This window comes from Cyprinus carpio, chromosome A1 (genome assembly GCF_018340385.1).
Source record: "Cyprinus carpio isolate SPL01 chromosome A1, ASM1834038v1, whole genome shotgun sequence".
In the NCBI taxonomy this organism is placed as follows: domain Eukaryota; kingdom Metazoa; phylum Chordata; class Actinopteri; order Cypriniformes; family Cyprinidae; genus Cyprinus; species Cyprinus carpio.
Genome location: NC_056572.1, coordinates 4547490 through 4564025, shown reverse-complemented (window position 1 = coordinate 4564025; position 16536 = coordinate 4547490). Strand labels below are relative to the sequence as shown.

Genomic DNA, 16536 nt, shown 5'->3' with positions numbered 1-16536 from the left:
CTCCAGTTAATAACACAATAAATCTGAAATTATTATGGCCTTTTAATTACAAAAACATAAATAAGGAGATCAGCTTCTTTCAGTGCATAATCCTTCCCAGTACTGCTTCATCACCATCCTTCATTAAGCTCCACACAGGAAGTTGAAGCTGCCTTTCTTCCTCTAATAGCCTTCTGAGGCAGAGGTGAAAAAGTAAAGTGTCGATGGCATGGAAAAAATAAAGTCAGTGAAGTAGGGTGGTAACATCTAACCTGTGCTATACAAAAGAAACCATTAGTGCTATTATAAAATTATACTCTCACTGACTTGAGACCTTCACTGACATTTCCGTCCAAAGCCTAGTCTTAATCGACAATTAAAATTGCATACAAAAATACAATTTCTACTTCCTAATAGAGCAAAAATATGTAGGACTTTCAGAATAATGCCATATTAGGTAGTGTTACAGTTATTAAAGTTATTTAAGCTGTTTTTTTGTTTAGTTTTTTCAAGTTGTCTTTTTTAATAAAAATTGTCCTTAAAATTTGGTTAATATTTTATCTTGTCGTAGTCATTCATTTTAGTATTTTCTCAGACTCGAATAACATTAAGGGGACTTTTATTATTTTTTTAAAGACTTTTATTTAACAAGGATTTATTGCAGGGTTCCTCAAATCCGTTCCTGGAGAGACTGATGAAACTCTCTTACGTGTAATTTTCTGAGGATCCTAAAGACCTTGAGGATCTTGCTCAGGTGTGTTTGGTTAGGGTTGGATACATTCTGCTGGGCACTGGCCCTCCAAGGCAAGATTTGAGGAACACTGATGTATTGAAATGATCAAAAGTGGCAGTAAATACTTTTACATTAATAAATTACATTTCCATTTCAAATAAATGCTGTTCTCTTAAACTTTTTTCATTCATTAAAGAACTCTAAAATTATATATATAATATAAGCAGCATAACTGTTTTCAACTTTGATAATAATAATAAATGTTTCTTGGGCAGTAAATCAGCATATTAGAATTATATCTGAAGGATTAAGTGACACTGAAGACTGGAGTAATGAAACTGAAATTTTGTTTTACCATCACAGGAGTAAATTTAATTTTTATTTTTTCAATATTATTTTAAAATGTAAAAATATGTCACACTAATACCGTTTTTGCTTATTTTGAATTAAATATGTTAACATAAGAGACTTTGAAAAACAAAAGAAAAACCTTACTAACATCTGTAATATAATTTATACAATTATAAATAAACAAACAAACAAACATAAAATATACATAAAAGTATGTGGTATGTTTACATTTAATCTTTTAGATATAAAAATATAACATTTAGTGATATACACAACATACAACAATACCCAGGGTGAGAGTTTAACATTTAGAAATTGTTCCTGTGAAATTAGAGGCCACAGACCATCTGTTTTACTGCCCTTTTTCAACATGATGTTTCTGGGAATCCAATGCAGCTTTAGCCTCCATCTGGACCTACAAGTGCTTTATGAAGTGTACTTGAGGTCCTCTGGAGCTCATAGTTACAACATTAAGATAAAGTGCAGAACCAGCAGATATGTTGCAATAAAATGAGTGAAGAAACATATCTGTATGAAAGCCACAATGATTTGGTACTTGAAATTAACTAAAAGTAATAGATGTACAGTCCGAATGTCTCATAAAACAAACCTGAACAAAAAGCAAGAAACATGAACTATCAATTTCAATTGGTTGTATTATGTCAGCAGAGAGCACAAAGTTGGGCAAAAGTTGGACAGTTTGTAGATCATTATACAATCATGGTTGACTGCAGAGTATCACGTGTTGCCAGTCAGACTCAAGCATCCCAGTCTATTATTCTTACTCGTTCATGTGATTTAGAGATATAAATACATTCATGATTCTTCACTTAGTCCCGGAAATGAGATAAACTTCTGTAAATAGCAAGGAAAGAAATCTCCCGAAATGCCTGACTTCTCAGAGTATAAAATGCTCACAGTCTTTAGGAAAAAGACAGGAATCAGAAAGGCAGAAAACAAACGAGCAGAAAAGCATCTCTGAATGACAATTAAGCCTGAGCCACAGAGGCTAATGTACTATAAATTGTGAAAAATCTTGTGTCTCATTTGTTGTACAGGATTGGATGATAAGTGATGGTTCATTTATTTGGAGGATGTGCTGGTGAAGAGATGATGAGGGAGGATTGTTGATTCTCTTATTCTGTTATTGTTTTATGATTCTGGTTCTGAATCCTCTTAGCCTGAGAATGTGGCCTGAAGACAGCCTTTATGAAAAATTCAGGCCTGAACATTGATCCAGAGACATAAACATACTGCTAACAATGCCATGAATCCCAGACTCCAGGCACTGAACATCTATAGCTCACAACAGGAAGATTTCTTGATCCGTCATCCTCTAATCCTCAAACGGGACCTGAATGGGACACTTCTATATTAGCGTGAGGGTACAGTGTCAACTCATTTTTTATGCACCAAAAAATCCAAAAGCTAATGAGCAGGCTCACAGAGAATATTAAGCACAAAAACGTTGATGATTGTAAGAACCATTATCAACCATTGAGCAACAATAGTAATTGATAAAATTTAGCACCAAATCAGAATATTAGCATGATTTCTTAAGAATTTTAATGGCTATTGAAAATTCCGCTTTATCACAGAAATAAATTACATTTTCAATCAAAAAATGTAGGCTTGGTGGTCATAGGATGCTTCTTTCAAAAACATTAAATAAAAAAAAACTATTCCAAACTTTTGACCATTATATGTCTATAAATAAGCTTTGTTATATTTAATTGTGTAATTTAGCACTTATTGAATAGATTGCTTTTATTTTTCTTGTTCGGGGTCATTGGAGTTCAGTGGCCTATGTCAAAAAGAAATTATATGATATTTCTCTTGTTGTGTGTATCCTCATATTGTGTGCGACATGGCCTACAAGCGTACGTGCAATTGGTTGTTATCACTGAGAAAAATATCATTTTTTTTCTTAAAAGGCCTCAGCCGTACACAAAGCTATAGCATGTTGGTGAGATAGATTTTTGGTCATCGTTTATAGCTGTGCATTGAAGTGTGAAATTAAAAAAAGTGGAAAGAGGTTGTGCGAGAGACAGTGGTTGGGGTGGGGGGATGGGGGGCATTACCCTGATTTTCTAAACTAAACGCTACATTTGCATGAAATTATATTTCTCTTGTCAGACTCTGAAAGTGCCATTTCCACATTTTCTCCAGCTTCATCCTGCAGCCCAGAGCAAAACCCATTTGGAGAGTAGAAGGTTGTTTTTATAATGAAAGCATCTGACTGCTTACTGACGAAATGGCGAGGCAATGTGAAGTGAAGATAGGCATCTACTTGTGGTTTCGCACCTTAGGACAGTTCACACACACACATGCACAAACACCTTGCTGTGTTGATACTCAGGATGAACGCTCTAGGCTAAAAGAGCTGAACTGTTCTCAAAATTTTCTTGGATTTTATACCTTGCTATAAAGGCATTTATTTCTTCCACTTTTTTTGACTGCATGGACATATTAAAAAATATTTTTTAAAAGTTATTTGTTACGAGATGCTTTGAATGTTAAAAACTGATAGCAGTTAAAACAAATATACTTTCAATCAAATTAAAAACAGGTTTTGCAACGTATTACTCCAAAGTACCTGCATTATTTCCATTTAAATGAATCGCAATGATTATTAAGTGAGTCATTAGTGAGACTTTTAACTTTAAAAACATTATTTCTCCATTGTAAATTAGAAAGTCACTCCTCACTGCTCACAAACACTGGTTTTGTAATGTTAACACAGACAGGTTGAGTGATATAAACTGCTTGACCAATCAGATTACTGGAGCGGAAAAAGACTAATGCTCTTGTGTTGGGCCTGAACTCTTCTTTTTGTGCTATTAGCTTAAAAAGTTTGTCCTCAAACTTTCTTTGAGGACTTGATCACATATATTGGATGTTCCCTGTCAAAGTCACCTGAAGATGCTGGTTCCTCTGCCTGCATTTACCTTGCTTCAGTTCACCATTTTCATTTCATTTCCCACAATTCCTTAATGAACTCTTGCAGCTTCTCTGTATCTACCACCAGCAAGAGGTAAATCATCTGCCCTTCCCTTCCAGCATGTTGTCACTTTTATTACATCTCCGCAAATATTTTGGCTTTTAGCTTGGATAAAACTTTACTGGGGAGTCTTTATTAACCGAATTGAACTGTGAACTGAAGCATTAAATAAATGTTGCACTTGAGGCAGAGATTTTTCAAGATCTCATCCTGGCGACTGGTGTTTTTTTTTTTTACCCTGTACTTGCTGATGCAGAGGGAATGTAGCAATAAAAATGCATCTGTATAGCAAATGGGAGCTTTAATTACAGCTGAAACAAGAGACCTGCAGAGAAGAATAATAAAGAAAGCCAAAAGGAAAATAACAAACAGGAGAAGGAAAGGAAATTAACTGCAAATTAATCACGTTGATGCCAGTCTTCCATTTTGCCAGCAGGACCTTCTGGCTGAAGAAGTTTTTAAGGGTTAACTTTTCCCATTTTATTTAGGACAACTAATGAATGGTGCACGTAAATAACCATAAAACACTTGTAGTAATTATTTTTTTTATTTTTTCAAATAAGCAGCCTCGGTCTTTGAAAGCCAGTGTTGTTTTTTGCGTCTCATTGATAATTCTCCATTGGTATCAGCTCGAGCTGTCAGTCAGATCCAGTCCAAAAGACTCCAGACTGTCTGCTACTGTGACCTCTCGCAGCTGGACAGTTTGTTTTTTTTATTTTATTTTTTTGACATTCATCCGTTTCTACCCAGAAACCAGTGGCATGGTGTGGCTGATAGGTGGTCTAATTATAGCTGTTATTTTGAGGCATTGTAATGATGTGTAAAACATGTATGCTAGGTTTTTGGTACTGGATGCAAATACTGTAGTAAGGATGCATTTAAATGAATATTCTGGGTTTAGTAATATTTAAAAGCATAGTTCACCCAAAAATGAAAATTCTGTCTCACCCTTAAGTTGTTGAACACAACAGAAGATATTTTAAAGAATGAGGGTAACCAAACAGTTGCTGGTCTCGATTGACTTGCATAGTAAGAAAATTATACTATGGAAGTCAGTGAGGATTAAAAGCTATTTGGTTACCCACATTCATCAAAATGCCTTCTTTTGTGTTCAGCAGAAGAAAGAAACTCATTAAGGTTCGGAACAACTTGAGAGTGAGACATAATTTTTATTTTTTAGGTGAACCATACTTTTAAGCTCAATCAACAGCATCTGTGCATGTAGTGTTATCTAATACAAATATTTTTGACTTGTCCATTCTTCACTTCAAAAAAGTAAATTGTCTGAGTTCCAGTGAGGCACTTACAATTGAAGTGAATAAGGCCAGTCCTTAAATGACAAAGTATGTCATAAATTTGACAACTTTACAATGAATTATAATTGTACAACTTACGTGTAAAACCCTAAAATGACTACGAATGACAAGAACAAGAAATTACAAGACCTGCATTATTTTTTTTTTTTCTTGAAAGTGAGGAACGAGTTTCAGTCTCAGTTTCAGCTAAACGTGTATTGAACCCAGAATATGTATTTAAGTCATTATTTGAAATTACCCTCTTTTCTTGTCTGGTGTTTCAAACTCTAATGACCAGGTCAATTCTATTTCACTCTCGAAGAAAAATGACTATAATATAACAAGTTTTGGGATTCATGGTTCAAAAATTAGGAATGTATAGATATGTTTTATGGAGAAAGATGCTTTGTGCCCTCATAAGGTGTAGTTACAGTATGCACCACCAGGGGCACTGTGTCATGCTAACCAGCCAAACCTCAGTCATTAAGTGTCAATTAAGTTACAATATTGCAAATTGTTTATTAACTGTAATAATTAGCTTACTTTTATAGTCAATGATTATGAAACAGTGAAGTAATCATGCTTGTAGCATTAGTATGGAGGGAATGACTGATTTGTTGCTGTCTAACCCAGATGCCTCCGCTGCTCTGAGCGTCTAATGGCTTGTCCTATATGATGAAATCAGCACCCTCTCATCCTGTCTTCCAGCGTGCAGAGCAGCTCTTTCCTGAGCTTGTTAGGCACCACACGGTTGTGCTGAAGGGTTGCTGTTGGCTGCTGGAGTTTTCGGTATCCCCCTGTCCATAAGCTTGAGAATTCTTTTGACAGGCTTAAAAACTCTTTCTCTAACTTATGCTGGCAGCTTTATTTTACACACTCTGAAAGGCTGTTTGGCCTGTCACAACCAACTGGACCGAAAACGGTAGAGAAAGACTGGATGAGTGTGTTTACAAGTGTTTTGAATATCCTTATTATGTGTTGATTATGTAAGCATCAGCATGTGTCGGGGGTGTAGATGCTTTCTTCAGAATGTTCTCGTGTTGTGTTTGAAAGGCAGAATAAGGACGGAGTTCACACAGAACATTTTTTTTGTGTTTAAAATGAGAGATGCACGGCAGTGCATTAATCCGGCAATGAAAATTAAACACCTAGACAATGTAAATGATTATAATTAATGCTAAAATAATACAATTTTGAATGTTTTTTTGCATTTTAATTTATCCTAATTTCAATCCAATTCCAGATCCTCAATTTATGACTTGGTTTTTATATTAAGCATTTTTGAGAATATTTATGAATCATACCCATAGTTCAATGAAATCAAATTTCAGTGCCTTTCTAAAAGTTTACTCAAATAATTTACTCAATAAACATAAGTAAATATATATACTACCATTCAAATGTTTTAGACCGCTACGATTTTTTAATGTTTTTAAAAGAAGTCTCTTCTGCTCACCAAAACTTCATTTATTTAATTTCAAAATACAGCAAAAAACGTAATATTGTAAAATATTTTTACAATTTAAAATAAATATTCGATTTAAATATATTTTGAAATGCAGTTCATTAATGCACATTATAAAGAAACTTGTATTATTATTTTATAATCAATGTTTAATAGGATACCCCAGGATACTTCGGATTTTTATTTGTTTATTGAAAATTAATTAAAGAAATTAAGGCTTTTATTCAGCAAGCATGCATAAAATTGATCAAAAGTAAACAACATTAAAAATAAAATTTTAATGTTACAGAAGCTTTCTATTTCAGCTAAATGCTGTTCTTTCGAACCTTCTATTAATCAAAGAATCCTGAACAACAAAAAAAGATTATGTATATAAATGTATAAAAAAATAAATATAATTTTTCCATATAATTAATGTGCCAAATCGCATGATAATGAGAGGAACAGACCAAAATTTGGTCGTTACTCTGATATCTTGATTTCCGTCCTTGCACTTGTTGGTGCGTTGGCACATGAATGATTATTTGAATGTTTTCAATTAATCTTTTGATCCAGGTTTGAATGATTCATTTACAGTCTAGACCGATCCATTTCTTCAAAAGTTACCTTTGTGTTCCATGGAAAAAAGTCGAACAGATTTTGAATGACATGAGGGCGAGTAAATGAATACAGAATTTACTTTTCTAAGTGAGCTAGTTCTGTAATAATGAACAATTTGAATGATTTTCAGAGCAAATATTTACAACCCCTAGAAGGACTGATTCCGTCCCCTTTATAGTGTGCGACTGGTTCTCTGGCTGTCGGCCAGCCTGTATCCAAGAGGCTCTCAGAGCAGCCCGCTGATGATCTTGCGCTCCAGACAAATTGATCTGAATGAAAACCACTCCACCCCAAAAAGAGAGCTCATTTCATGGGAGAGATGTCTGCCGTTTGCACAGCACCATCTGGAACGCAATCTACACCGCATACTGTACAGGACACCTTCTACTCTTAATTTGGAAAATGTCCTAGAGTAAAATGTTTTGCACCTATATGCCGATTATAAGATCTAAGTCAACACATTAAATCCACCGTCAACATTATAGACCACTCTCTTGAAACCAGACTAAAAATCATTGGAAGGAGTGACAGGCCTCAGGGGGACTAAAGTCGTGGTGATGCCAACACTGAGCCACTGCAGGGCCAGCGCATCGCCAACACTTGAGTGAGTGGAGACGTAATGCTTGATGATAGTGTAGGGGTAATGAAAGGTTGCTCCCACGCTGACTAAAAATTCAATCTGCCTGCAGAAACCGCAAAGTTCCTCAAAAGTCTGATAGATGCTCCTAGCTACCTACTGCACATTCAGACCTGAATGACTGGATTTTTGCATCCTTGCAAGTGTTCTTTTTTATGTGGTTTTATGATGAAATGCTAAGGGAAGAAAGTGGCCGCTGCACTTGCGCAAATGCTTCAGTTGTTGGCATAATTTAAGCAATGCTACAGAACTGATGATGCATAAAATGTCTAAAAAAAATAGCTTGACCTTTTCAGAGGCTGTTTAGCAAACAAAACACACACACGCACGGAAAGCAAGGACTCAACTGGCTATGTAAGGGTTCTTTAGCTAGCTGCCCACAGCCAAGCACGGCCCGTCAATCATTTTTATACAGCCGTCCGATTGATTTTGATAATCGCTGCACTGCTTGATACACCAGGGTGCAGTTACTCAAATCTTGAGCGATGGATTGTGGTATATATTTAGAGTGTGTTTAAGGTTTTCTGCTCCCAGTTCAGCTGTTCCAGGCATGAAAGAGAAGCATTACATTCAATCTTGTTATATCCAATTAAATGTATTTATGCAAATGCAGACAAATGATGAAACAATGTCTTAATACAGAGAAGTTGGTGATAAACAAAAAAAAAATTATTTGATTTCAATAAATAAATGACAAAAAGTTTGTTTTTCTCACCTCTTTGTAAGTGTAAAATTACAGTTCCCTATTTGAGGTCTGTGAGATTTTGACAGACTGCATTTATTTGATCAATATACAGTAGAATAATAATATTAAATTACAATTTAAAATAACAATTTTCTATTAAATTACATTTTTACTGCAAAGTTGAATTTTCAAGAAGCGTTTCTTATTATTATCAGTGTTGAAAACAGTCGTGCTGCTTAATATTTTTGTCAAAATGTGATGCTTTTTTTCCTGGACTTTTATGAATTGAAAGTTAAAAAGAATAGCTTTTATTTGAGATAGAAATCTTTTTAACATTATTTCTATATATGGCCTTTTTTCATGTGGATTTGTATTTTCAAGGTTAATGTTAACAGACTAAGTTTGTTTGTTTTTTTTGTTTTTTTTTCCCAAGTTAACATCTTTCTTACAGCATAAGTGCTTAGGTCTAATAATTACTCAGAAAAAGTTTTCTCCCCCTTGAGTTATCATCTTGATAATCTGGCCCCTGAAAGAAAGAAGCTGAAGAGCCCTGGCCTGCTGATAGAGTTATTTTAATAATCTCATACTTTCATTCTAACCATGTATTTTTAATAAGGTAGTACTTTTTTCACTCTCTCGTGAAAGTGTTTTGCAAATCGGCATCATTAAAAATAGACAGAAAATTATTGGGTTCTTTGTGAATTTTGCTGAACTTCCTCCTTAAGCAGTAATGTATAATTAATATCCCACTTGTTCTCTAAACCCAAACCACTTTTTTTAACCTATTATATGATCTCTCTTTCTCTTCCCCCTCTCTTCCTCTTTTGCTTCTTTGTTAACTTTTCATTTATCTACATCACTGACTCATTCTTTTGACCTTTAATAGTGAAGACTTAAAACAGTGAGGTGGAGGGAAAAGGAACAAATGATATGCAAAGGTTACTAGATTAAAACTACTAGGGACTGTATGTCCCCGGGAACAGAAAATGTATCTTTTGTGGTTAAAAATCACACATTAGCCATCAGCGGGAGAATTTGGGTTGCTAATTTAGTCCGTTACAACAATTAAGTGTACACCCACAGTGTACAATGTTAGTGTCTGAAAACAGGAGTCACATACATTTTTACTCAGGAGGGAAAGAAATGGATTTCTCATCAAAGCTCAGACAAAGACATTCATAACGGCTTCATGTAATATCTGTTATTAAGGGCAGTTCAACTCCCCAAGGACATATTAAAATCTGTTATTTTCAGCATCCAGTCATCCATGATTGTCTCCAACATCAGTCTCCAAATCTCATTTACACATATAAATATATCCAGAATCTGTCAAAATGTGATATTCCTCTTTAGCCTACATAAGGTCAGTGTAACAATTGAATTATTTATTTTTATTTTAAGTTTACACTAGATTTGATAGAAAATGAGGTTCACTTCAGATAAGTTCATGGTCTTTCTAAAAACATTTGTTGAATAATCACACACACATTCACTGTCCAATTATAGTGCTGCGCACTGAACTTATTCCTCTCTACTCACACTTAGCTGCAGTTATTTTCCCTGTCAGAAGGAGCAGACAAAAAAAAAAAAAAGGGAACACATAATACTCAATTCGTAAAGGACATGAAAACAAACAATCAATTAGAAAGAAGGGAAACACATAATCTCAAGGGCAATTGGAAGGGGAGAGAGTATTACAGTATTTTTCTTTTCCGACTATGCGCGAAACAAACTGCACATTTTGCAATGTCTCGAATTTATGTCATAGCCCTAATGTGCTATGCATGTTCCTCTGTGTTTTTTTTTTTTTTTTTAGGGTTAATAGCTTTGTCATTGTTTCACAAGATTGAAAGCGGCATTAAAAATAAGCCATTCGAATGGAAAATGAAGGGAATGAAAAAGAAAAGGGCCCTGGAAAAAAAAAAAACTGGAAAGAAAAAAACGTGGTGATGAAATATGTAATGTTGTTTATTGGGAACAGTTGCATGAGTCGTAGGGAAACGTTATTATGTCACTGATTGTGAGAATTTGTTCTTTCATACTGAGAAGATGCACGCCTTCTAAAAGGCATCCATACTATCCTGATGCTGCGATAAACAGGACGCTAGTTTAAACTCGAACGCTCCGCGCTGCCGGGTACGGGTTTGCACTGTGGAGCCGCTGAGAGAAACTCCTATGTGCAAATCAAAGTGATTGACTGGGACAGTCTTCCCGAACCACCATGAAACGGACAATTCTGTATTGTCTTGAAGAGTTTGGCGCACTAATGATCCATCCAGGTTCCACTTGTGGAATTCAGAGCATTTTATCTTGAGTTCTTGATCTAGCTTCTCTGCTTCTCCACATGTACCCACTGAGAGTCTGATGCTTTGGGATTTTAATTATGAGCTCCAATTATGCATATTTGGACATCCATACAGGTTGATTTAATTGTGGGACATGACAAAAACGTTAGAAACTTTTAACTTGGATGGATAAAGAGATTGACCCAAAAAATCTAACACACAAAAGGAGTCTTCAAAAAATGAATGGTACTGGTTGTTTTCCATGCATGTACAATGAATGGATACTTTTTTGAGATTCAGTAATTTAAGTTGATATTGACTAAAAATCTTGCCATGAGAGTGGATGAGTAAAATTGTGATGTCCAGTTCATGAACCAATAATTCATAAAGTCAGATATTTGCACAGTGAACCATTGATCCAGCTCACAAAACCATTCTGAACATTCATTCATGAATAGGGCCGATCAGCTTTGCAAGTTCTATCATTCTGGACTGCAGCAGTATACGATATTGATGTGTAGAGTCTAGAAAAATTAGAATGATGTCTAATACATTTCAGTTCCTCATATAAACACTATTACTACTTTTTAAAGCCTTTAGTCTCCATGTAACTTGATTCAGGATAACGGAAAGAAATGAAGTCAATACAGCTTGAAGACCTGGCATAGTACATTTTTTGACCCACCTTTTTGGGGGAATATCTGGGTTTATCACCTAGTTTCCATAGCTCTATCGTGTATTTTATAAAATCAATAATAAGAAACAAAGTACTTCAAACACATGATTATCATAATCACTCTAGTGTCTTTACCAAGCTAGTCACACTTATACTTCCTTTGGTTTTTTTTTACTTTTTGATGAGTATTCTGGGCAATGTAAGGGTTCTTTAGCGAGCCTGCCCACCAGCCAAGCACGTGCCGTCAAATTAACACCAGTGTTATTACAGCCGTCCGATTGATTTTGATAATCGCATGCACTGCTTGATACACCAGGGTGCAGTTACTCAAATCTTGAGCGATGGATTGTGGTATATTGTGGTATATATTTAGAGTGTGGTTTAAGGTTTTCTGCTCCCAGTTCAGCTGTTCCAGGCATGAAAGAGGAAGCATTACATTCAATCTTGTTATATCAATTAAATGTATTTATGCAAATGCAGACACGGAATGAAGCTGAAACAATGTCTTAATACAGAGAAGTTGGTGATAAACAAAAAAAAAAATTATTTGATTTCAATAAATAAATGACAAAAAGTTTGTTTTTCTCACCTCTTTGTAAGTGTAAAAATTACAGTTCCCTATTTGAGGTCTGTGAGATTTTGACAGACTGCATTTATTTGATCAATGTTATTACAGTAGAATAATAATATTAAATTACAATTTTTAAAATAACAATTTCCTATTAAATTACATTTTACTGCAATCCAGTTGAGTTGATTTTCAAGAAAGCTGTTTTTTATTATCTATCAGTTGTTTGAAAAACAGTCGTGCTGCCGTAATACTTTTTGTCAAAATGTGATGCTTTTTTTTCCTGGGACTTTTTATGAATTGAAAGTTTAAAAAGAATAAGCTTTTATTTGAGATAGAAATCTTTTTAAACATTATTTCTATATATGGCCTTTTTTCATGTGGATTTGTATTTTCAAGGTTAATGTTAACAGACTAAGTTTTTTTTTTTTTTTTTTTTCCAAGTTAACATCTTTCTTACAGCATAAGTGCTTAGAGTCTAATAATTACTCAGAAAAAAGTTTTCCCCCCTTGAGTTATCATCTTGATAATAATGGGCCCCTGAAAGAAAGAAGCTGAAGAGCCCTGGCCTGCTGATAGAGTTATTTTAATAATCTCATACTTTTCATTCTAACCATGTATTTTTAATAAGGTAGTACTTTTTTCACTCTCTCGTGAAAAAGTGTTTTGCAAATCGGCATCATTAAAAATAGACAGAAAATTATTGGGTTCTTTGTGAATTTTGCTGAACTTCCTCCTTAAGAAGTAATGTATAATTAATATCCCACTTGTTCTCTAAACCCAAACCACTTTTTTTTAACCTATTATATGATCTCTCTTTCTCTTCCCCCTCTCTTCCTCTTTTGCTTCTTTGTTAACTTTTCATTTATCTATATCACTGACTCATTCTTTTGACCTTTAATAGTGAAGACTTAAAACAGTGAGGTGGAGGGAAAAGGAACAAATGATATGCAAAGGTTACTAGATTAAAACTTATTAGGGACTAGTATGTCCCCGGGACACAGAAAATGTATCTTTTGTGGTTAAAAATCACACATTAGCCATCAGCGGGGAGAGGATTTGGGTTGCTATTTATGTCGGTTACAACAATTAAGTGTACACCCACAGTGTACAATGTTAGTGTCTGAAAACAGGAGTCACATACATTTTTACTCAGGAGGGAAAGAAATGGATTTCTCATCAAAGCTCAGACAAAGACATTCATAACGGCTTCATGTAATATCTGTTATTAAGGGCAGTTTCAACTCCCCAAGGACATATTAAAAAATCTGTATTTTCAGCATCCAGTCATCCATGATTGTCTCCAACAATCAGTCTCCCAAATCTCATTTACACATATAAATATATCCAGAATGTGTAAAAATGTGATTATTCCTCTTTAGCCTACATAAGGTCAGTGTAACATTTGAATTATTTATTTTTATTTTAAGTTTACACTAGATTTGATAGAAAATGAGGTTCACTTCAGATAAGTTCATGGTCTTTCTAAAAACATTTGTTGAATAATCACACACACATTCACTGTCCAATTATAGTGCTGCGCACTGTGCTTATTTTTTTCTTCTCTAATTTAGCTTAGGTTGCAGTTTTTTTTGTTTTCTGAAGGGGGGGAAATCATTACTCAATTCGTCAGATCAATTGGAAGGGCCGGAGAGAGTATTACAGTATTTTTCTTTCCGACTATCGCGAACAACTGCAATTTGCAATTCGAATTTATGTCATAGCCCTAATGTGCTATGCATGTTCCTCTGTTTTTTTTTTTTTTTTTTTTAGTAAGAGCTTTGCATTGTTTCATAGATTGAAAGCGGCATTAAAATAAGCCATTCGAATGGAAAATGAAGGGAATGAAAAAGAAAAGGGGGGGAAAAAAACGTGGTGATGAAATATGTAATGTTGTTTATTGGGAACAGTTGCATGAGTCGTAGGGAAACGTTATTATGTCACTGATTGTGAGAATTTGTTCTTTCATACTGAGAAGAGCACGCTAAAAAGGCATCCATACTATCTGAGCTAGATAAACAGCTTTTAAATAAGGTAAGGCTCGGAAGAAACTCCATGCAAATCAAAGTGATTGCTGGGACAGTCTTGAACCACCATGAAAAGGACGATTCATGTGTCTTGAAGAGTTTGGCGCACTAATGATCCATCCAGGTTTACAGTTTTTGTGTTATTCTTGTGGATTCATCTTGAGTTCTTGATCTAGCTTCTCTGCTTCTCCACATGTACCCACTGAGAGTCTGATGCTTTGGGATTTTAATTATGAGCTCCAATTATGCATATTTGGACATCCTACAGGTTGATTTAATGTGGGACATGACAAAACTTATAAACTTTAACTGTGATAAAGAGATTGACCCAAAAAATATAACACAAAAGGAGTCTTCAAAAATTTTTTAAAAGAATGGTACTGGTTGTTTTCCATGCATGTACAATGAATGGATACTTTTTTGAGATTCAGTAATTTAAGTTGATATTGACTAAAAATCTTGCCATGAGAGTGGATGAGTAAAATTGTGATGTCCAGTTCATGAACCAATAATTCATAAAGTCAGATATTTGCAGTGAACCAATTGATCCAGCTCACAAAACCATTCTGAACAATTCATTCATGAATAGGGCCGATCAGCTTTGCAAGTTCTATCACCTGGATGCAGCAGTTAATATCTCATGTATGAGTTAGAATTAGAATGATGTCTTACATTTCAGTTCCTCATATAAAACTATTACTACTTTTAAAGCCTTAGTCTCCATGTAATTGCATTCAGGAATAATGAAAGAAATGAAGTCATACAGCTTTAGACTGGCATAGACATTTTTTACCCACATTTTTGGGGTGAATCTCTGGTTAGATCACATAGTTGTCCATGCTCTATCTGTATTTATAAAAATAATAATAATGAAAAAAGTAATTCAAAACATGAATTATCATAATCAACTCTAGTGGTCTTTAACAAGCTAGTCACACTTATACTTCCTTTTGGTTTTTTTACTTTTTTTGATGAGTATTCTGGGTAACTCTCCACTCAAGAACTCAGCGGTGGAAGATAAAACAGAATGAAGTGCTGGCGCTACCACAAATGTACGACTGCTGATTCATTCTCCTGATGGGACTACAGTCTGTTGTTCTCTGGAGAAAATTAGTTGCATTATTGAAAATCCAGTATACCATTAAACTGTTATTGAAGTGTCCCCGGGCATTCTGGCAGAGTTTCTGTCTTTGAAATTCAAGGCTTAACCTAATGACTCACTTTAGAGATAGTCTCATATTCATTCATATATGTTGGATTGTGTGTGTGTGTGTGTGTGTGTACAGGAGGAAAAATTTTTTGGTGGTTTTTTCTTTTTTATATTTTATTTATTATTTTTTTTTCAGATTTTTTTTTGTTTCTTATTTTTTTTTTACCACCAACATTAATGTGTTCAGAAGCTAATGTATCCTGACCTCATACTTTGTGAAATTATAATGCACATGCCATATGTGAATTCACTGATAAACTCATTCCTAGTTCTCCTAAAAAAAAAAAAAAAAAAAATAAAATATATATATATATATATATATATATATAAAAAGCTCCAAAGCTCCAAAGCCAGGAAATTCATTTAACAGAGAGTGTGCTTTTTAAAGTGTAGGAGTTGAATTTTTGCATGGGTCAAAAATAATGTCTTTTGAATACAAATAATTGTAGGCGGTTGTAACGACCATATTCAGTCATGTATGCTCCTACACAAAGAACTACATATGATGTTTGATGGTTCATTGGATGGTGACGTCAGTCTTGACTGTAAAGTTGACCCCCGGTGCACTATGGGTACAATGGATCTGCTCTTCAGAGCGTTGCCTCAAAGCCCAGAGCAGAAGTCAACTCTGAATAAATCAACAGTGTGATGAGGAAATCTGCCCACACAATGACACCGACACTTGTCCTCACAACTACTGATTCTCTCACTTGGTTTATTACAGCTCTTCATTCAATCCTCTGATTAGTCACTCTATAAACTATGTATATATGTGTAATCTAAATAAGCTATAGCAAGCATTAAATTAACATACAAATGGAATATTTCCACTCCCAATCGGACAATTGCAACTGTTCGAAAAAAGGCCAGAAATACTTCTTTCTAGCTCAAATTATGCAATATTCAAATTAAAGGAAATGTTCACCCGAAAATGAAATTATTCTTAAAATGTACTCACCCTCTGGCCATTTAAGATGTAGATGAGTTTGTTTCTTTATCAGAACAGATTTGGAGAAATTTAGCA

At 34.6% G+C, this 16536-nt stretch overlaps 1 protein-coding gene across 1 annotated transcript in view; it reads left to right on the top strand.

Moving 5' to 3' along the window:
* LOC109093804 (tumor suppressor candidate 3-like) overlaps positions 1-16536 on the top strand; it is a 73679-nt gene that overhangs the window by 39929 nt on the left and 17214 nt on the right. The window lies entirely within an intron of this gene.